Source organism: Rhyacophila brunnea, unplaced genomic scaffold, assembly GCF_057557595.1.
Source record: "Rhyacophila brunnea isolate RB1 unplaced genomic scaffold, BYU_Rbru_1.0 scaffold_15, whole genome shotgun sequence".
In the NCBI taxonomy this organism is placed as follows: Eukaryota; Metazoa; Arthropoda; class Insecta; order Trichoptera; family Rhyacophilidae; genus Rhyacophila; species Rhyacophila brunnea.
In genome coordinates this window covers 38,911,440-38,936,318 of record NW_028232806.1, presented here as the reverse complement: position 1 = coordinate 38,936,318, position 24,879 = coordinate 38,911,440, and the positions used below count along the sequence as shown (strand labels likewise).

At 33.1% G+C, this 24,879-nt stretch overlaps 1 protein-coding gene across 1 annotated transcript in view; it reads left to right on the top strand.

Annotated features, from left to right (window-relative positions):
• The first annotated feature begins 1,709 nt into the window (after window positions 1–1,709).
• The window catches only part of LOC147075308 (neprilysin-2-like), a 94,920-nt gene continuing 71,750 nt past the window's right edge, over window positions 1,710–24,879 (top strand). The window contains exon 1 of the mRNA XM_085942743.1: window positions 1,710–1,984. The gene's annotated coding sequence lies outside the window, so the exon portion shown is untranslated. The remainder of the gene's footprint in view (window positions 1,985–24,879) is intronic.

The window sequence follows — 24,879 nt, the reverse complement described above, 5'->3', positions numbered from 1 at the left end:
GATGCAGAAACGGCGAAAGTATATTTGTCTATGGGAGAAATTCTGAAATCGGACTGTCTGACCCGCAGTACTGATTAAGCTTGCAGCTGCGAGCCCGGCTCTCCGCGCCCGCCTTCTTCAAATTCTATCGGAAACGGTACTGTGCAAAATGAAGTACCTACCGCGGTGTATGATAATATTATTGAACATTGCATGTATCGGTGTGTGGGCGAGCTTATCACACGCTTAAATAATATTGATATTTTCATATAATATACATAAATTTATGTATATTATAATATTACATTTTTCTCAATTTGCTTGGTGGTGCTGCAGTTTCACAGTGCATATGGACGAGCCGCCACTGGTGGTAGGTACCTATATGTATATAACTGGAATATACCTACATGCTGTCCCGTTTTAACATTTCTCTTGCGCTATGTCCAATAGAATTAAATTTAGTGCGGTACCTACCACGTGATATCTAATATTAACATTAAATTTGTGAATACGATGCAGTGTTGCTATCTTTTTGTCACCTAATTATAGTAAGCGGCCCAAGAAATTATAGTATTTTCGAAAAAAATATAGTAGGAATTATCATTCGTTAAAAATGAACCAACAGGATTTTTGTTTTTCACAAACATTTGAGAAATTCCGGTTTTTTATTTATGTACCTACCTCTTCCGACCAAAAATGCTTACCAGCAAATTTAATAAGCTTCATTTTAAACATAAGTTAAAGCAAGTAAATAAGTAAGCCGTCTAAACAGGCAAAAGTGTCTATCTCGCTCTAAAATTTAGCACAGCCAAGAGAGGTGCCGTTAAAACATAGCAATTATTGTAACAATTACATTTAACTTATTGTAATTGTTGCAATAAGTGCTAATACTTCGATACAAAATATGAAAAACTACCCTCGATAGCTGCCGATAGCAGTCTTGTATATTGACTCTATGAACGTTTTTATCATCGTCTACATGCCTACACTTTTCGACTGTCATGTCAAAATCACGTTTTTTTTTGTTTTTAGCGGTTGGCGCTATGTATTTTCTATACGAATGTTGTCTATTATCTATGATCTGCAGGTTGGGTTCTGTTCAAAATAATATTATCTATAGATGTCATGTCGCAAGTAATTTTAACACACGCACACGTGGAAACTGTTAAAATTAATTGAAATTAGCATGAATAATTAATAATAATTATTCAAATTACTAATACATTATAGTTGGCACTCTTCGTCAGTGCCATTCTTCAGTGAATTGACGGAGATGGTGATCGTTCAAAATATTCTGGAAAATGACGAAACCATAGACTAAATTTCTCATGCACCTCAATTTGATTCGCGCTTTGTTGTAATTGTTACAATAAGTGCTAATACTTCGATACAAAAATATGAAAAATTACCCTCGATAGCAGTCTTGTGTATAGAATAGATGCGCTGATGAAGAATAAGAAGAAGGAATATCCCATTTACCTAAGTAATTCGTATTTTTTTTTTTTTTTTTCCGTTTATGGGGAGTCTGATGAGTTGCGAGCCTGCCTATTAGTGTGTCCATTAATTCGGCTAATTCACAGTAGGCGTCACTTTCAATAAAATCATCTTCGCTATAGTATTTATTACCTACTCTATCGATTTATCTGAGACCGCGAAACGCGTGTTTTAAACTCTTGTCTCATACAGTAGGTCGAAAGCGTTAAAACCGACAGTAAAACGATTTTCCGTTCAGTTGAAGATTGTACACCTTACCGAGTGGTTCTGTGTGTCCTAAAATAATAAATCGAATAGTTAAACTTCGATATTATAATCTGTATTTTATGACTTATCGAGCATTCACGAAATCCACCAATGTGTACATAATCAAATCCGTGCTTTAAAATAACTCTAAATATTCAATTATTAATAACTTCATTCTATACTGTATTGTGAAGTGAATTAAGTCGTGCTTTTAAAATATTTAAAAAATATTATTTTTCATTCAACAATCAAGATAATTTAAAGAGTAAGTAATTTTTAAATTAATTTATATTATTATTATTACTTTCATAGGTTTATTGTTTATGTACTTAAGTATATTGAAAACATGTGTTAGATTCTTCATCATTCGTGCTACGCACCAGCCCGGCGTGGATATTGGCCTCCTCAAGTCGTCACCCCCATAGTGTCCATAACATAGCTTGCCACTTTATGCGCGAAAACGAATTTCATTGTAGCATCTAGGGATTGCAATACCGAATGAAAATATTAATACCGGTTTTTTGGTATTACATTTTTACCGGTATTTGTTAAAAAGATGTCATAACAATAATTCTTTCACGGCAGCCTAATTCTTTTCTCAGTGCCGTCAACTTTCCATAAAAAATTAAATACAATTTCATCCATAAACCGAAAACGACAGAATTGTTTCAACTCTCAAAACCAAAGTCGAGAGTTTTTCCGCTTTAAATAAATATGGGGTAGACTTTTTTGTTATTATTTCAGTTCATATGATTTAATTATTGAAGATACTATTACATTATTTTTAATTTCTCTGCTTTCTTAATAAATGTATCGAAAATACCGGTATTTTAGATTATAATAACCGGCATTTCGGTATATCCATGAATATCGGGATCCCGGTTTATCGGTGTCGTATCCCTTGATGGATTGTTCGACATAACATTTTATGGACGTAAAATATAATACTATATTATTTGAATTTTTGAATACCATTTCATTTGTTTTTTTTTATTATTTAAAAATGCTTTCATTATAAACAAGAGATAGGACGTTCATTTTGGTAAGTGACAAGGTATAAAAATTGGACTATTGTATATTATTTTCCTTCAATCTGGGATTAACACCATCCAACCACCAAATTTCTTAACACGCCAATTCCTTCGCATCAAAAAGTTTTCAGGCTGGCTGATCTAAATCCATCTTAGTCGGAAAATTTTCGATGCTTTTGACGGGTTCTCCAACTTCTTCATAGACTACCGTTTGTGTCGTATATGCCACACTATCTATACCTTCATTCTTGGCTCCAGATATTTGGATGTATTCCATTTGGCATTCGTTTTGACTGTTGTATTAACAATATGTTACATTTTCTTCTGCATAGCTTTCCACGGATAAACATCAGCTATTATCTTGTTGTATCTACTAGTAAATCTTTAATAGGGTAGTACAATAAAATTAAACGTTGATTTAAAATAAGAGAGAGAGCCGGTGCTCATAAGTGACCATCCATTGAGCTTAAAATGTTTTCAACTAGTGCGCACTTCCCGTTGTCACGTGGACTGTAAAACAGAAATCTAGAATTTAAGGGTAACACAGCGTAACATGAAGATGTGCGCGCTGGGCATAATGCGTAAGGGAAGAAAACGGAAAAATTTCAATGCAATATAATATGGATTTGAGGTTTTGTAGGGGTAGTGCAACAATAATCACGGCTTTTCATCACACTAGGCCGACGCTTAAGCCACGCGGCCATCGTGGACGCGTCAACTATAGTGGAACAATTTAACCTTTAACATGCGCAATTGCGATTTGCAGTTCGCAGCAATTAGGCAGGATATATTCGATTATTGTTACGGTTGCCATTCTCAACTAGCGCTTACATCACACCTAGTGCATCGCTTTCTCTTGCTTGGCAACGCACCAAGTATGTATCATTTTCTGTCAAAATTATCAAACCTCACGCTAATGTGGTATGTTTATAGAAATATCAGCATTACCTACCTTTATGCATGAGCCTTGGAGCATAGGGCAAGCACTGTGCAGGGCAAGTAGGTAGATACTTATTAACTGCCATTTTCCCGAGTATTAAATAAAATATAACAAAATAAAACTAAACATTTAGAATTGAATTCACATCATATAATGACGAAACCGGTCCTGATCATTATTGAATTTTAATGAATTAGGTATCCACTATTATATTGGGCGAGCGGATACAGTGTCTGCCTGTAATGTTGTGGGTCCCGAGTTCGATTTCCCGGGTCTGACGAAAAATTCAAACATTGTTTTTCAACGTGTGTTTGACCCATGGTATGGACCTAAAGCTGCGAGCACACGGCAAAGCGAAGTTTCGGATTCATCCGCCAAACGACGTTTGCGTTTTATTTGCGTTTTATTTGCGAGCCGATTGCGTTTTAAATGCGTGTCAAATGCGTCAAAATTTCGACAATGCTGTCCAAGAGAAAACACGGTTTTCAAGGGGATTCATAAACGCCTTTTTTTGAAACTGCACCCTGCTGCGAGAGTATTTATCTTTCATTACAGTGGCGTACAAGGGTAAATAAATCAATATAAAATCAGTACGTAATATTGCATTATACCTACATTTATTTTCCCACTATTGCTTCTTTTGGAGCTGGACTGTTTTATATCGAAAGCGTTTTGAAAATTACCTATTGTTGAGCCTATTATATACCATCATCATCAATACTATCGACCGAGGGTACTTGATGGAGTTTGAATTTAAATTCTAATTGATTTAAGTTTTGTACTATTATTATTTATTAATACAATAAAAAAAGATTATAAGTTAATACACGAAGAAAGGGTAAAAACCTTATTACCTAGATACCTACTAAGTAAAGGATTAAGTACAAAAACATAATATTTTGAATAATTTGAATATTTGCAGTATTCTAAAAACCTGTTGTAAATACTATTAATACATTCGGTAGGTAAGCAGTTTTACAAAATATAATAAAAAGTTGTGACACAGCACAGCTATGAGAAGAAGTATTTCACGAGAAGAAAGGCTCGCCATATCTATACGGTAAACTAAACTATTATTATTTATTTTGTAGTATGTACTTCTTTAATTAATTTTTTTATTAGTTGACACTGTCATCTTCTATAGATACACTAAAATGGAAACGGGTACTAATAATAATATATTGAAGTGAGAATAATGAATACCCACCTACTACTATTGATAGGTATGTGCTTGTGTACTTGTATCGGTACAAGTATATTTATATTAATTATTGTTTTTTTGTTATAATATATTAGTTGCGATTAATTGACAATAAAATTTTGATAATTTATCTATTTAGCCGCTACAGTACCATATTATTCAATTACATATTCAAAAAAAGTTGGTGGTTATGAATTCAAAACACCTTTCATAAAAAATAGATTGAAATATTAGTAGGTATACCATCATCAATACTATCAACCGAGGGTACTTGATGGAATTTGAATTTAAATTCTAATTGATTTAAGTTTTGTACTATTATTATTTATTAATACAATAAAAAAAGATTATAAGTTAATACACGAAGAAAGGGTAAAAACCTTATTACCTAGATACCTACTAAGTAAATGATGAAGTATAAAAACATAATATTTTGAATAATTTGAATATTTGCAGTGTTTCTAAAAAAACCCGTTGTAAATACGATTAATACATTCGGTAGGTAAGCGTATTAAAATGTCATTTCTCGTAAACAATAGTTTTCTCGTTGTGCAATATGTTGGGAGTTTAATAATATTAACTAATGAGAGATGTCACCAACTGTAACTACTCACTAAATAAAAAAAAACGAATAAACAATGTTAAGGTATAGTTCGTAATATGCAAATTTAAATAATTTTTGATGAATACCTATATACCTATACCGAAAATATTTATATAAGTACCTATAGATACGTATTGAATTACCCACCTACCTATTCATATTATATGAAATACATATTTAAAATAACACCATTCTTTTGGGAAGAATACAAGTAGGTATGCATTTGGTTATATTCGATATTAAATAAGTATGTATCTTTAATAGAATCATGCCTCCGTTTTAGTAGTAGAATCTTTATGTAGGTATCGAATCTATAAAATATTTTTATTAAATTAAATCTGTTTTTAAGCGTGAAGGCTCGCCATAACTATAAGGTAAACTAAACCATTATTATTTATTTTGTAGTAAGTATGTACTTCTTTAATTATTTTTTTTATTAGTTGACACTTTTATCTTCTATAGATACACTAAAATGGAAACGGGTGCCAATAATAACATATTGAAGTGAGAATAATGAATACCTTCCTACTACTATCGATAGGTATGTTCCTGTGTACTTGTGTAGGTACATGTATATTTATATTAATTATTGTTTTCGTGTTATAATATATTATTTGCGATTAATTGATAACAAAATTTAGATAATTTATCTATTCACCCGCTACAGTAAAATCTATAAAATATTTTAATTAAATTATATCTGTTGCTCTACATTGCATGAACGCCACTGAAGCAATGGAGTAATTAATTATGTCATGCAATACGTGCCATGAATATACTACCTACCACATGTTCTTTTAAATCTTCCCATTTAGGCCAGGACCGAACTTTTGAAAGCTGAAATTTATGGGGGCGCGTATTAAGAAATATTACTGATTAACCACATAATTATGTTCAGAAAGGCCTAATAAATTTTATTTACCAATGACAAACTCATGACCAGATGAGTGGGTATTTTTCATTAAAAACTTGGGTATAATGTAAAGGTTTAAGCCTACGCAATCTGCACCTAGCACATTGTCATATATAATAATATGAAGAATGTTAAATCTCAGTCGGTTCCATGACAAAACAGGACAGTGACAAAACAGAACATGACAAAACAGAACACCTGGAGAAAACCTGGCTGTTCTGTTTTATCATGTTCTGTATTGTTATTGTTGTCGAAGTCATGATGAATTGTTTGCAACCAGAAAGATTCACTTGAATGATTAATGCTTATTTGGACTATGTCTGCATTTGCGTATAGCTAACAAAAATCCGCATGAAAGTCATTAAAAATAATTTCTACACTATGAAAATATCATCAAATTAAAAAACGCTTTCGATATAATATAACAGAATTCTATTCCAAATCAAGCAATAGTGGAAAAAATAAATATAGGTAAAATGGTAAAAAAGAAATAAGTACTTAATAATTATGTAGGTAATGTTTACATATTATATTTTTATATTTTATTTATCTTAGTTCGCCACTGGCGACAAAAAAAAGGTTTTTTTTAATTCTTCGGATAGTGCAATAAATAAATTCTTACATAATAACACTAACGGTGAAAACAAAAAGTACTAATATCCATAATAGCTATAAGTTGGCGAACACAATAAGGCACATATTGTATGACATAATTTATTACTTTAGTCCGAAAAAATTTAAAAAATCTTCCTTTAGTGTCATCAAGAATTTCACAGTGGCGTTAATGCAATGGGGAAAACAGATATAATTTAATTAAAATATTTTATAGGGTTTTTGTATATAATTTGTTAGAACAATGTAATATATTATTATACCTATTGTATCTTTTATTAAATAAACATTTAAAACATATTATTCATAAACATTTGAAATATCTCCCCTTAAAATCTGTTCATATTTCCAATAGAATATTATTGCTTAGAATTCAATAGCTACATATTAAAAAGATAGCTATTTTCATGAGACTATATCAGGTAATTTCGTGTTAGTGTACCTACTAATATTTCAATCTATTTTTTATGAAAGGTGTTTTGAATTCATAACTACCAACTTTTTTTGAATATGTAATTGAATAATATGGTACTGTAGCGGCTAAATAGATAAATTATCAAAATTTTATTGTCAATTAATCGCAACTAATATATTATAACAAAAAAACAATAATTAATATAAATATACTTGTACCGATACAAGTACACAAGCACATACCTATCAATAGTAGTAGGTGGGTATTCATTATTCTCACTTCAATATATTATTATTAGTACCCGTTTCCATTTTAGTGTATCTATAGAAGATGACAGTGTCAACTAATAAAAAAATTAATTAAATAAGTACATACTACAAAATAAATAATAATAGTTTAGTTTACCGTATAGATATGGCGAGCCTTTCTTCTCGTGAAATACTTCTTCTCATAGCTGTGCTGTGTCACAACTTTTTATTATATTTTGTAAAACTGCTTACCTACCGAATGTATTAATAGTATTTACAACAGGTTTTTAGAATACTGCAAATATTCAAATTATTCAAAATATTATGTTTTTGTACTTAATCCTTTACTTAGTAAGTATCTAGGTAATAAGGTTTTTACCCTTTCTTCGTGTATTAACTTATAATCTTTTTTTATTGTATTAATAAATAATAATAGTACAAAACTTAAATCAATTAGAATTTAAATTCAAACTCCATCAAGTACCCTCGGTCGATAGTATTGATGATGATGGTATATAATAGGCTCAACAATAGGTAATTTTCAAAACGCTTTCGATATAAAACAGTCCAGCTCCAAAAGAAGCAATAGTGGGAAAATAAATGTAGGTATAATGCAATATTACGTACTGATTTTATATTGATTTATTTACCCTTGTACGCCACTGTAATGAAAGATAAATACTCTCGCAGCAGGGTGCAGTTTCAAAAAAAGGCGTTTATGAATCCCCTTGAAAACCGTGTTTTCTCTTGGACAGCATTGTCGAAATTTTGACGCATTTGACACGCATTTAAAACGCAATCGGCTCGCAAATAAAACGCAAATAAAACGCAAACGTCGTTTGGCGGATGAATCCGAAACTTCGCTTTGCCGTGTGCTCGCAGCCTAATAGGTTGAACAAGTAGCTAACATCCATTTTTCGTAAAAACAAAAAAAAAATGTTAAAATGTATAGGTATATATTGTATTATTAAACATAAGTAATTTTTAAAACACTCATGAGTGTTTGGCTATATTTTCTCATGAGTGTTTTCAAAAGTATGTATGTTCAATAATTAGAATGGTACATTCTTAAAATCTTATGAATGATGCGTTGAATAAAAGAAATAGTTAATTAAAATTTTATTGTTTGTTGAAATTTTTTTTTTTTCTTTTATTTTGTTAACTGTCAATTCATGGTGGAACTGCATTGTATTGTTGTTTCATTTAATAAAACGCATTTTGTTTTGTTTTTTTGTAGTACTTATTCCACTTTTAATCAATAAATTAGAACCGGTTTCGTCCGCCGTAGAGGGACATTTTCATTTTCATGTATTCAGTTGAAAATGTCCCTCTGAGGCGGACGAAACCGGTCGTAATTTATTGATTAAAAGTGGAATAAGTACTACAAAAAAATAAAAAATATAAAATTGCGTTTTATTAAATTAAACAACAATAAATTTATTATATTATCGCTGTATTAAATCAGAATCACAAGAAAAAATAGTGTAGGTAATATAAAAACGAGTTATTTCTTGTTATTATTTTAAAACTTACAATGTGTAAAAATTAAAAAAAATAGTGATTAATTAATATTACTATACAGGGCCGAATTGTAAAATAGGTATTCACGCAACTGCCCAGCTTATTTTGTTGTTGTTGATCATTTGAACACTGTTATTTCGAATTAAATGTTTTGGTGTCGGAGAGGAGCAATTAAAAATTGGTATATTCCAGTAGTCCAACGGAAAAAACCTCCTTTATATCCGTTCTGCGTATCTATTCTATACACAATACTGCTTTCGGCCGCTACGGTAGGTTTGTGTATTAGCACTTATTTCAATAAGTCAGTTGTAATTGTTACAATAAGTGCTATGTTTTAACTGCACCTCTCTTCGATATGTTAAATTTTAGAGTGAGATAGACAGTTTTGACTGTTTAGAGTAGACGGTTAACTTATTGTAATTGTTACAATAGATGCTAATACTTCAATATAAACCTACCCTAGATAGCTGCCGTAGCGGCCGAAAGCAGTCTTGTGTATAGAATAAATGCACTGGAAAGGAAAATGTCGATTAGCAATCCGGAAAAGTCTTAGCAAATACCTCGCACTGTGATTCATTGGCACACATTTAAATTCACTTGTCAGATACTACTTCTTTACTTATTACTTTAAAGCACATTAAAATAAAGGACTTGTAATTCGTTGCAAAAGAAAAAAATAGGTACTGTTCGGTTATCAGGAATACAGCGGAAAACACATTTTGAAAATAGCCGATAAACTGGATTATTTGTTAGTTTGGGTTAGTTTATGTTAGGTTAGGTTGGGTTAGGTTAGGTTAAGTTTGGTTAGGTAAACCTAACAAATAATCCACATTATCGGCTATTTTCAAAATGTGTTTTCCGCTGTATTCCTGATAACTGAACAGTACCTAAAAATATCTTCCAAGAATGGAAACCACACTAATTTTTAAATGGAAGGATGACTGAAATTCTCTTAATTCGGCCCTGTTACTATTAATGTAGTGTTAACGTAAAAAAATATACTGAATAACCACATTATTATTACTCCTGAATGCATTCGCTTCGATTTTTATTAAACCTGTTTTGGAAGAATCGTGAAAAAAATAGATTTTTTATGACGACATTCATAGATAATTTATTGGGTTGGCCCCAGTCCCACCTGAGATAGCACATTTTATGCATACAATCGACATGACGCCACATAAAAATACAGTCACATGATTACGTAAGTCCACCAATAATAATTATTACAATCATGTCAGTCATACGTATTTGTTTTCATTGATACAAATGCTACAATATACAGATGGTGTTGATTTGTTTTTAAAATTCAATTAAACCCTGCGAACGCCAAGCCATAATATATAACAGTCAAAAAATACTCGTCTATCTATAAAATATCTAAAATTATGCAATTAAATCATACATAACTTTGGATATTTTATAAATAGAATAATATTTTTTATCTATTATTGTTTGAATTAGGCAGGGCTTAATGAATTTAAAAAAATAGCCAACAAATTATGTGTAATATGTATTCTTAAGCCAAAAAAAATAAATATGAATGAAAAAGTGTGCATAATTTTGTCATAACGCCCAAAATATACCAAAACTATGATGATTTAGTTTATGAGGGTTTAATTAACTTTTTAATAAGCAACCAACACCACGTGTAAATTGTAGTCTTAGTTCAATAAAAACAAATACGTATGACTAGCAATGTTTAATATGAACTATTTATGATGGATCTTAACAGCCTACCTCCACCCTTCGCCACTGGTATGGGGAATGGGTCCGGAAAGTGCTGTATTCCGCAGTTGAAGCAACTAGAATCTAGTAGTAGTAGGCGGAGTAAATTTTGTTAATCTTGCCGTAACCCGTCACATTAAAAATTAATAAAAAATATGGATATTTTTCCAAAATGGACCCCACCAACATATGTTTATGTCTGCGCGCCTGACATAGATGCCTGTTTACAGAAGGAATAAGTTGAACTGAAGAAAGTTAGATGATAGAAAAATACTTACCATTATATTATTGTAGTCGGCAAGTTTTTTTTCCAAATAAAATAATAATGAACAGTATTTTTTTTTAAATCTTAAAAACAATAAATAGCATTAAGAATACTGCACCTGGTCTGTTCAGTTCGCTGATCTTTGTAAAATTTTCCGAGATTTAAAAAAGCGAGCTACATATTATAACATTGTCTAAATTTATTTATTATAACTACGTAAAAATGGAATATATGTGTCAACGCACACGATGGCCGATTACGCGTCAGCTTATAATGCCGTCGGTCCCTGGTTAGAATCCTGTGTCTGGCAAGTTTGTCATATTGTTTTTCAATTTATGTTTGGAGTCAGAGTATGGACGGATGCAGTGTGCGAATACAAACTTCCACTCTGTAGAGGCCAATATGATCATATTAAGATCGGACATGGTCGAAAAAGGAGACATCAAATTGAATTAAACCTTATTTAATATTGTATTGTGATACTTAAATAATTTATAAGTAGGTAGGTAATGTGGGTATTGCTAAAGAAATTAACTTTATCAAAATTCATAACTAGCAAGCTGCACACGTGTCTTCTAAGATTTATTTAACAAAACCGCACTGAGATAAAAACGTCTTCTTACTTACGTACAAGTAGAGTTGGGTTTCGAGAATTCTCGAGAAATTTTCGAGATTTTCCATCCCGAATTTCGAGAATTGAAATTTTTAACATTTCGGGAAATCCCGAATCTCGAAAATCTTTTATCGGGATTCGGAATTTCTTTATAATCAAATATTAATTGAAAAAACGATTTTCTATATAAAAAAAAAGTGGACAGGAAACACAAAACGTTCAAAGACTGATCGGGGCATTTAACACAATTAAGCCAACGTCGACTCAAAATGAGCGCAATTTTTGCAACATCAGGAAATTTTGTGTCTCAAAAGCGTACGCGATTGTCAGACGCAGCGATTGACAGACTGTGTTTTTTGAAATTCTATTCTAAGTAATGTTTTGAATTATTTTTGTTTTCCTACTTCTATTTTGTTTGAAGAAAGTTTGTTAAAAGAAAATCATACTATTTTGGAATTTGTGTGTTTACACTGATTTTAGGATTTTTACGTTTTTTTTTTTTTGAATTTCCCGATATCTCGAGAATTATTTTCTAGTAATCCCGAATCTCGAGAATTTAAAATTTCATCGTTTCGGGAAATCCCGAATCTCGAGATTGAGATTTTATCGGGAAATAACCAACTCTACGTACCAGTGTTGCTAGCCTAAAATTAGCTTTTTTTTTAAATTCATTAATTATTTATTCGATTTGGTAGTATTGTAACATTACAGTTTATGGCTAATTCGCCATATTATATTATAATTATACTGTAATAAAAATATTCAAAATATAATTGTATGCGATTCAACAGAGATGAAGGCACATATAACAGCGATGATTTTACACAATGTAGGTAGGTAGGTAGGTACTTAATATTTAAAACATTTAATAAATTAATCAAATATGTTAAAAGATAACAATGAGAATTATTTGAATGAACAATCGCAAATAATTGGATATGGTAAGATAGGTACTTAACCAAATCGGCACGCTAACTCGGACCTCCATTTTATTCTAATTTATATTATTAAATCAATGTTTGAAATTTCGAGTAAGTATTTTTATTTTCCTATAGTTATAAATTCAATCATATTAAAATTATAGAGAGAATTACTATATGTGCCCGCGATCCTCGTGTCGTTTCCCACGTGAAAGTGAGGCGACTACGTTGAACAGGCCATGTCTCAAGAACATGGAAGAAACCTAACCACTCTAAAATAATAGACCAGATTGGAAAATGAGGATTGAGTGACCTGCCCATCTATTCTATACACAAGGTTGCTTTCGGCCACTCCGGCAGCTATCTAGGGTAGGTTTGTATCGAAGTATTAGCACTTATTGTAACAATTACAATAAGATAATTGTAATTGTTACAATAAGTGCTATGTTTAAACAGCATCTCTTTTGGCTGTGGTAAAATTTAGAGCGAGATAGGCAGTTTTGACTGTTTAGACGGCTAACTTATTGTAATTGTTACAATAAGTGCCAATACTTCGATAAAAATCTACCTTAGATAACTGCCATAGCGGCCGAAAGCAGTTGTGTGCATAGCCCTCACAAGGGGGGGGGGGGGCTGACAGGGCTCTAGCCTAGGGGCCCTGGGTGACGGGTCGACCAGATAAATGAGATCAACACACATCTTAAATTTGGTATAATAGTAAAAAAGTCGCCTGCGGCGCTATTTTACTTCGTTTACCTTTAAAAAATATATGATTGTGCAATGCGTGTTGATACTCGACAACTCCATAATTAGATGTGTTAAAAAATGGCTAAAAATACACTGCATTTTAATTGACCTCGAACACCATTTGGAAAACGCTACTGTAGAGCGTCAGACTGCCTTTAACCTTAGCGATAGGTAGGGGGCCCGGCAAAGATCCTGGCCTGGAGGCCCGCTTCAGGATGTGGGGGCCATGACTCATGTGTATAGAATAGATGCGCTGATATAATCTGAATTCTAAATTTTCGCTCATCGATAAACCCGCACGGAGGTCGCTTTCCTTTGCCACGTTTCGTTACTTAAGTATTAACAAGCTAAGCGAAATTGCTAAAATCACATAACCATTAAATTACAGAGACCATAAATTAGTGGGAACAAAGAAGGGAGCTACCTAGTTGGCGGAAAAATAAATAAATCTATGGTAGATTTCGTTTACTCAAACAACATTATTTTTGGAACAGCTGTGTTTTCAATATAACAGCTTCTCAATAATGTGTAATTGTATTACGGCTAAAACTCAACAGACTCTACGTCGCCCTGTCCAGTGACTCGTATATTACAATATATATAATATGATTATTTTCATGATACATAATAATATTATGAAGTCGTCTTCTGTCGTGTCCATGGGAGTGATGCGCTTTTAAATTGAGATGCATGTCACGTCACTGTCACGCTGTCACGGCGACAAATTTAGTCTATAGTTTCATAATTTTGCAGAATATTTTGAACGATCACCACCTCTCTAAATTTAATTATACAGAGTGCCAACTCTAATGTATTAGTATTTTGAATTATTATTAATTATTATTCATGCTAATTTTAATTAATTTTAACAGTTTCTATTAGGGATTCCAATCCCGGGATCCCGAGCTATTTTCAATACATATGAATCCCGGGATTGACAAACATAATCCCGAAATCCCGAGATCAGAATTTTGGCTCGGGATTGGATTCCCTACTCTGTACGTGTGCGTACGTTAAAATTACTTGCACTATTATATCCACACCTAGATAATATTTTGAACAGAACCCAACCTGCAGAACATAGATAATATACAATATTCTTATAGAAAATACACAGTGCCAACCACTAAAAACAAAAAATGTGACATCTAGAAAATGATAAAAACGTTCAAAACGTCATGCAGTTGTCGATGCAATGCAGTTCAACGTGAGGTGACCTCATTGTTATTTTTGTGATTTCGGTAGATTTCGGCAGATTTTGCCAACTGAAAATGTTCGTTTAAAGGTTCAAAATGTGCTACGGGACGGAACCATCAGTCTGATAACATTTTAAACGCCAAGAAAAACGACAATACACACTTTTTCCCGTAGCGGCGGCTTACTGTGACATCACGTGATAGTCCGCGACATGCACCATAATATATTTCGCGCTTAAGACTATTCCCAACTATGCTTTGGTTACCGCGATGACCAAGTCATTGACTTCAAACATATCATGGATGGTACAGCTGATTGAAACGAGGGAACATGTAATGCTCCGCAGTATCCACGGCGCCACATTCGCAGTTTGAAAGATCATCAGGTAATATCCACTTTTTCAAATAGTTTTTCGATCAATTACTCCGGCTCGTGAAATGGAGCTCATGTAGTGAAATAGCGTTGTCAAGGACTCTCCGTTGTTCCGTCATGGCTGAGGATCGTGACCACCTTGAAATTCTGTCACCTTTTGAACGACCAAGACTTTCCTCCCCTCTCGATCATATGATTCTCTAAGGACATAGTCAGGGCTCGAAATGGACTGGAACGCACCGGAGCGCCGTTCCGGTTCGTGAAATCTGTAAAGTTATCGCTCCGTCTCGTGGACAAAATAATTTGACCGTCTGAGCTAGATATGCCGTAATACAGATAAATACAGAATAAATATAGAATAGGTACTAAAATGTCATTTTGACATTTCTTATTGATTTCCATAGTAACGCACGTATATATTAATAATTTAGTTGCTAGGACCCCAGACACCTAGCAACCAATAATAGCGTTTTACTTTTTACGGATTTCTTTCGAAATAACTTTTCAAACAAAACATAATTTAATGAAAATGAATTCAATTCAATTTAAAGATGGCTAAAAGTATTAAAAGAATGCATTGGCGCCGTGTTCTGGTATATTCTAAAAGTTTCAAATGTCTAGCTAGTCGGGAAGTTAGTTAAAAATCGATTGCAAGATTTGTACTGGATAAACAACCACCGGACAAACAAGAATACGAGCTAAGAAAAACGTGGTAAAATTAGCGCAATGACACTGAAAAGTGATTGTTGGATATAACGTAAAGTGAGGATCACTAGAATGGACAAATTCTGAGCATAAATTCATTACCACGAAAGCCATCGCTATGTTTTTATTGATTTATAAAATTAATATCTAATATTCCTAATTTTCCTTTATTTATTAGGAGGTCTCCAATAGACAAAGTACGGAAGATAGTTCAAACGATTATATTCTGACATAATTTGTTTAAAATATCAAAATACATTTTTTTTATATTTACGTCGGTGAATAGAAGGAAAAAAATACATTTTAAATAATATACAGCTGCTTGAACTATTGGCCTTTCTTTTGATAATATGTTATCAAATTTACAAATTAGTATTTTACACTAATTTAGTAAAAAAAAAATCATTCTGGACAAGAAATAATATGTTTAAAACGACAATTACATTACCTCATTTGCGATAGTGTTTATCGATTAAAGCCTCGCCATGCATCTTATTATTACAACGTTTTTATTATGTCGTATTCTTGTTTGTCCGGTAGTTGTTTGTCCGGTACAAATCTTGCAATCCATTTTGAACTAACTTCCCGACTAGCTAGACATTTGAAACTTTTAGAATATATCAGAACACGATGCCAATGCATTTTTTTTTAAATACTTTTAGCCATCTTTGAGTAGAATTTAATTCATTTTCAGTTAATTCTGTTTTGTATGAAAAGTTATTTCGATACTATTATTGGTTGCTAGGGGTCCTAGTAACTAAATTATTAATATATACGTGCGTTACTATGGAAATCAATATGAAATGACATTTCATTATTCAGTATTTCTATCAAGTACAAATTTTTTTGATCGTTTAAGCTAGTCAAGTCAAGTTTATATGATTCAACAATTTAAAAACGTTGTATATAAAAAGTTATTTTTATCTTGTAATTATTTTGTATTTATTTTTAAATTAAAATAATCCAAAGACTACATAATTATAAAGAAACAAAATGCCGAAATTTACGGTATTAAGAAACCACACTCTTTTACGTTTTTGACGATGAATTGTTATTTCTTCATTAGTTTGTACTGTGTTTCCTATTCAATTGAGTGTATAAGTTATGTGCTGGTAAAATGCAAACTATTGACTGAATCCAACATAGGTGAAATAACAATAAAATACAATTCATTAAATATACCCATTTATAAAATTATCTCGATAAATTAACATACTGATATTATTTCGAAATAAAAAACATCCGTGACAAATGTTCAATTCTTCCATGATAACATTATTGATGATTGCACAAAAGTGTTGAATTAAAGAAGCTTTTCTTGCATCCTCGCTTATTTACACTTCATGAACTAGCCCTTTTTAGGGTTTTAGTTGAAATTATCAATATATTCAAATTATTTGTAAAAATCACCAATTCTACAATGTTGTGATTAATATATATTTTTAAATTAATGTTTTTAGAGAGATTGTAATAGTTATATTTACTGAGAAGCAGGTACTTATGTTTTAACGAATACCGGTATTCAATAAGAAATACCGAAAAACCGGTATTGATATTTTCATTCGGTATTGCAATCCCTAGTTTTGAGTAGCCTCCGGTGGAAAAAGAAGAGATCAGCATAGGATCGATAGTGGTGGAAAGTCTTAGTCGCTCAAAAGATGACAAAATTCCATGATGGTCACGATCCTCAGCCACGAGGGAACGACCAAGAAGAAGAAAATTAAAAGTTCACATTTACATCATTGTTTAATAAATTTTATAATCTTATCGGGGCTTTGACGGCGACTTGCTGTCATATCGCCTCTTCACCGAAAATCCGTTATTTATGCCAATTCTAGAATTCTATAAAATTTAATAACCTTATGTTTCAATTCCTCAACGTTCTGAAAAGGATATGGAAGCCGCAAGCTCTACTCCGTGTCGCTCAAAATTGGGGCATTGTATCACTGTACATGCAATTAGAGCTGGGTTTCGGGAATTCTCGAGAAAATTTTCGAGATTCTCCATCCCAAATCTCGAGAATTGAAATTTTAACATTTCGGGAAATCCCGGATCTCGAGAATCTTTTTTCGGGATTTCTTTATTATCAAATATTAAAGGAAAAAACAATTTTTCTATATGAAAAAAAGTGGACAGAAAATACAAAACGTCCAAAGACTGATTGGGGCATTTAACACAATTAAGCCAACGTCGACTCAACAGCGCAATTTTTCAACATCAGGGAATTTTGTGTCTCAAAAACGTACTTACGCGATTGTCAGACGCAGCCATTGACAGTCTGTGTTTTTTGAAATTCTATTTTAATAAGTAATGTTTTGAATTATTTTTGTTTTCCTTTTCCAATTTCTTATATTTTGTTTGTCTTCTTAGATAAATAAAAAAAAACATTTTTTTTGGAATTTGTGTTTACACAAATTTTAGGATCTTTACAGGTTTTTTTTTTTTTTTTAATATTTTCGATAACTCGAGAATTTTCGACAATGCATTTCTGGAAATCCCGAATCTCGAGAATTCAAAATTTCATCATTTCGGGAAATCCCGAATCTCGAGATTGAGATTTTCTCGGGAAATACCCAACTCTACATGCATTGTCCCTCTGAACATTGCATGCTTCTCACCATGGGAACATCTAAACAATCTAAACGTTTACCAATATTGTGGCTTAATATTAACTACAATATCAACTCGAGCAAAGATGAAGAAATAATAAATAAATAAATAGATAATATATGTAAAAAAATATTTTTAGAATATTACGAGTAGGTACATAATATATTACATCATTTTCATCCTAGAGCCAGAGTGCAAAGTTATGAAGCATATTTTTTTTTTTTCGACCATGTCCGATCCTAATATGATCATGTGGGCCTCCATAGAGTAGAGGTTTGTATTAACTGATTTTGGTTTTTTTAGGAGAAATGGATGTCAGCCATTTGCTCAACCTATTAGGTCCACACCCTGACTCACACATAAATTGAAAAACAATATGTGTACTTGCCAGACCCAGGATTCGAACCTGGGACCCATGGCGTTATAGTCCAACGCTTAAGCCGCGTGGCAACCGTGGGCATTTATACTCAACCACTATCATGGACCCCACATCCTGAAGCGGGCCCCCAGGCTAGAATCATTGGGGGCCCCCTACCTATCGCAAACATTAATTAAAACAGTGTGATAATCTACATTTTGCGTGTTTCAAATGGTGTTCGAGGCAAAATTAAGGGTATTCAGTGTATTTTTTATTGAATTTTTGTATCTTTAAATGCACTCACTTGAATTATATAATTAGAGTTAACAATAATAAAAAATTGCATTCGCAGGCGAATTTTTTTTATATTACTGCAATTTTGTGATGTGTGTTTATCTCGCTTGGCTGGTCGATCCGCCAAGCTGGACCCCCAGGCTAGAGCCCTGTCAGTCCCCCCCTTGTGGGCGCCATGACCACTATCATGACAATTCAACAACCTCCGTTCTATTTTGTTCTAAAAATATTATTTGTATTATTTGATTAATTATTTGTTTAATTAAATAAAATACGATTTTATAGTAGGTACTTATTCCACTTTTTTAATAAAATTTTGAACCGGTTTCGTCCTCCTTAACGTTCGTTGCGATGTATTGTTAGGTATTTTGTCACTTTTATGATTTCTTTGATAAATGCCTGTTTTAAGATTATTATTTAATTGATAATGTCCCTTTAAGGAGGACGAAACCGGTCCAAAATTGAATTAAAAAAGTGGAACGAGTACTATAAAATTGATTTTTTTTAATTGGTTGAGCTTTTTAAGTGGACTGTAATTATTTTGTGGGACGATGAGGAGGTCGGATCTAGGAGTGGGGAAGATGGAACAGAGTGGCAGACACTGACCTTTGTGATGATGTACGAGGGTGGGTCAATAATTCCTTAGAAAAAAGCATTAAAACAGTTTTTATTTTTGTATTTTTTTTTTATTTCTCAACATAATCTCCTTGGAGCTCAATACACTTGGTTAGACGTTTCTCAATTTTTTTTAAACCGTCAGAAAAATAAGTTTAGGGAAGGTCCTCAAAATAAGCATTTGTCCGATCGATGACTTCTTCATTTGAAAAAAAACGTTGTCCACTTAGCCATTTTTTTAAGTTTGAGAAAAGGAAAAAGTCACTGGGGGCTAAATCTGGCGAATACGGTGGGTGGTCGACCAATTCGAACTTCAATTCTTCAATTTTAGCCATTGATCGTAAACATGTGTGAACACGGGCATTGTCCTGATGAAAGAGGATTTTTTTCCTGTTTAAATGAGGCCGTTTTTCTTCAATTTCGTTTTTTAGCTGGTCCAATAAAGATGCATAATAATCCCCTGTTATTGTTTTTCCTTTTTCCAAATAGTCAACGAAAATAATTCCACGTGCATCCCAAAATACAGTAGCCATAACCTTACCAGCTGATTTTACGGTTTTCGCCTTCTTTGGACATGGTTCGCCTTTCGCAATCCACTGCTTTGACTGTTCTTTCGTCTCGGGAGTATAGTGGTGTATCCATGTTTCATTTACAGTCACAAAGCGACGAAAAAATTCATCCGGATTGCGTTGCATGAGCGACAACAGGGCTTTAGAGGCCACCACCCTATTGCGTTTATTGTCGACTGTGAGCAAACGCGGCACCCATCTTGCAGAAACTTTTTTCATGCCCAATTTGTCATGTAAAATAGAAATGACGCTACCTTTTGAGATCCCTGTAACCTCAATTATCTCACTCAACTTTAATTTTCGGTCACTTAACACCATATCGTGGATTTTATTGATCATTTCTGGTGTAGTCACCTCTACAGGACGTCCTGAGCGTGGTTCATCCTTTGTTGATGTACGACCACGTTTAAATTCATTTAACCAGTTATAAATAGTTGCAAGTGAAGGAGCAGATATGCCGTGAACTAAATCCAACTCATTTTTTATTTCCTTTGCTGTTAACCCTTTTATATTAAAATGTTTAATAACAGCTCTAAACCAATTTTCTCCATTTTTGTAAACAAGCAAATTTTTTTTTAAATGTACGAAAATAAAAAACAACAACCCGACCAATCTGATTGAAACTTCGCAGCATACTGAATCGGTAGTGCCGCTGCATGAAAACAAACCGCTTACAGTACTAGTCGCGCCACCTGTTGGCTTTTCTAAGGACTTATTGACCCACCCTCGTATGATGGCTCCGTGGTCTGGTTTCAACTTTCGCTCGCGCGGTATAGTTGTTTTGGGTCACCCGGTTCGTATACTCCCCCACTTTGTGACACAGTTTTATGGATTATATGTGACGGTGTATGAATGATGATGATAGATTATGAATGAGTCTGTATCTATTGAGTCAATCACTTAAGCGGCGGAATGCTATTAGAAGCCCGTACACGTCCGCTGTCGAGATGCAACTCAATGTTTTTTGTAACACCGTCTCTCATGACCCGCTTATTGATTGTCTGGTAACAATAACACTGGGGATTAGGAGGTGGGTGAAGAGATAAGGAGAGGAATGGGAATGGCCCAACCATTAATTAAATAAATAATTAATCAAATAATACAATGCAGTTCCAATATGAATTGACAGTTAACACTATAAAATAAATTATTTATATTTTTTTCAAAATGACCCCCCTCCCCCCAAACCATTTTTCGTTGTGAGCGCCTGAGATGAAATCCTTAAACACAAATAGGTGAAAATCAGAGCCTTAGGTGTTGAGATAAACGAATCTAAAATCAACATCGTGATTATTTTACTGAAACAAACAGTTGTATAATGACGATGCATTCGAAGTCTGGATATCGTTGGAAATATTGTTTATGTTGGTTATTGCATTACAAGCATCGAAGGTTTTTGTAAAAGATATCAATCACCAGTAGCGGTAGGGATTGCAAAACCGGTATTACAGTATTTATCAATACCGAAATACCAGTTTTAAAAATCCGAAATACCGGAATTTTCGGTATTAAGAAAGCAGACTCGTTTACGTTTTTGAAAACGAATTATAAGTTATGTGCTGCTAACATGCAAATATATTTAGTGAATCCAACAGAGGTGAAAAAATAATAAAACAAATTTCATCAAATATATTTTATATAAGTAATTGTCGCGATGAATTATCATAATATTATTTCGAAATAGAAAACATCCGTGACAAAAATGTTCAATTATTCTATAATTATTGATGACTGTACAAGCGCTGAATTTAAGAAGCTTTTCCTGCAGCCGGACTTATTTGCACTTGATCAACTTTTGAGAGCTTTAGTTAAAATTATCAATATATTCAAATTATTTGTAAAAAATCACTAGTTCTACAATTATTATGATCAATACATATTTTTAAATGTCAACATAATAAATGTAGGTATTTAGGTTTTTGTATAAAATAATAAATAATATCTATTGATAAGCACCTACTTCTGGTTTTTTAATGTTTAAGAAATACCGAAAAACCGGTAATGACATTTTCATTCGGTATTGCAATCCCTAAGCGGCTGTTATAGGTAGGTACCTGGAAAGACAAGTTTGGAGCCCCCCTGCAAAAATGTCCCCTATCAAATATACCCATATTTAGTGTAACAGCAATGGGTAGCTTACTACAGATTTATTAATATTTATCATATTTTTTTCCGACCATGTCCGTTCCTAGTAAGATCATATGGGCCTCCACAGAGCGGAAGTTTGTAGTTTTTACGAGAAATGGATGTCAGCCACTTGCTCGACTTATTAGGTCCATATCCCTTACTCAAACACAGATTGAAAAACAATATGTGTATTTGGCAGACCCAGGATTCGAACCTGGGACCCACTTAAGCTTAAGCCGCGCGGCCATCGTAGGACTGTTCATATATTGGGCACGTACCTACTAGAGCAGTGTTTCTAAACCTTTTTACATCTGCGGATCACTGAAAATATGAGAAACGATTATTTATGTGGTAGGTAACGTATAATAACGTCTGATCGCGGTAAATTTCTTCACCTATGACTATTAATCTATTTTAAGAACAAAAACACAATCTACAAACACTTGCAGGCGCACGGGTTTTGAAGATTTTATTGGAATTCTTAACAATGCATTTGGGCGCCTAAAATTCGTGGACCATCAGAAAATTTCTGCGGATTACCGGTCTTAGACTACTAAATCTAGTGCCTGTATGTAGGGCCGCTGTATTCACATAACCTAAGGCAGCGATTTCCAAACTGGGAGGCGTGGAGTGTTGCGAAGGGAGGCGCGAAAAGGTTCACACAATTAATGTAGCCACAGGTTTTCAGTTTGCAAATGCTTATTTTATAAAACGGCCGCTAGATATAAACTACATAAAACAGTCCTATAAAAGGTTGTTTGCAAACCTGTCTGAAAATATGGAGACTAATTTTATAGTACCTCACTTCTATAGTACCTATATTGTGAAGCGCGCTGGCTCTCGTGAAAAATGAAATAAATAGGTCAAATCATAATGTTGAAATTTGAGGCAAATTAAAATTTGTTCAGGAACGATAATTTTGTTGTTAAACTTGTCTATTTGGTTGAAATTTAAAAAAAATAGAGCTAATAAATCAATGCAAGGACCACTAATGGATTCACTGATTTAAAAAGACGAAGTGAAGACATTCATAAAATATAAGTTCGCCATATTTCCACTTTTAAATGATTTGTGCGCCAGATACATTGAAGCAAACATAAATATATTTACTGAGTTCTTGGTTAGTTTGCTAATGCACTTTTCAGGTTATTTTATTAATAGTAAAAAAAGCGCTGCTTTGTTTCGAGGCTATTAAATATTTTAAATATGTGGCTATGCGTTGCAATTTGATGTGATACCTATATGATGATTGATATACTTAAATGATAATTTTTGATATATGATGATATTTGAAAAGGTGTTTGTATTATTTAATGAAATAAAGGGGGAAGGCGCCAAGATTGGATTTTTTTAAAAGGGAGACATAGTGACATACAGTATTGAAACCACTGGCCTAAGGCCAGTGACGTTCCGTGGGGGTACAAAAGCTATGCGTTGCATAGTGGCGACCATGGCCCCCACACCCTGAAGCGGGTCCCTAGGCTAGGATCTTTGGCGGCCCCCTACCTATCGCTAAGGATACAGGCAGTGTGACACTATACAGTATTGTTTTCCAAATGGTGTACGCGGTAAAATTAATGTGTATATTTTGTTTTTTTGTATATTTTAATACATCGATTTGAAATATGAAGTTGTCGAGTATCGATAAACATATAAAAATTGTATTGTACAACCTGGTACAACCACATACTTATTTTTAAATAATAACATTATTGACGGAAAATAGCTTAAAGTAATTACTATTAAAGGAAATTTGTGATGTGTGTTTATCTCACTTATCTGTTCGAATTGCCTCGCCGGACTCCTCTTGAGCCCGGGCCCCCAGGCTAGAGCCCTGTCAACCCCCTTGGGGGCCACGGAGGCGACACATTATAAAGGGCAACAAATGATCAAATATTATAAATTTCAAGAGCAGTGACAATTTTCCGTGTTGCAGACAATCGATATTTTAGTTTTAAAAAATAATCGAGTCATACAAATCGTGACAGCATAATTACTGTTTTATTGTAATATCTACCCATTGTAATACATGTAATGGTAGTATTATATAATGGGAGTACACCTCTCCGCTCTATAAATCATCGCTGTTTTAGACGAGATTTCGTGGAAATGCTAGTAATTTTCAATAGTTGGTTTGTAGGTAGGTACATATGACAATTATTTAAATTTTTGTGTATTTGTCTGTTAAAGATGGGCTAAAATAAATATTAAAATAGGTAAGAGGTACATAAAAAATTTGCAGACCATTTTAAATTGAAAATGAAACTGGACGTTTTCATTTAAGTCTGCTTGAGGGCGACAATTTGTCTAGGGACGTCACTGCCTAAGCCAGTTATTCCCAACCAATCTATAGTCTAAGTTCCCAACCCTTACGAGGATCTTTATCTGTCAGTTTTTTAACCCTTAATCATCGTTGTTAATATCATAGTTTGAACTATAACTTGAGATTATCGAATAAAAGTTTTGTATACCATTTAATTGCAATTTCATAAGTTTTTAGTGTGAGCGATTTGGTAGCCCAAAAATAATATTCTGTATGCTGGCACGTTTTAATA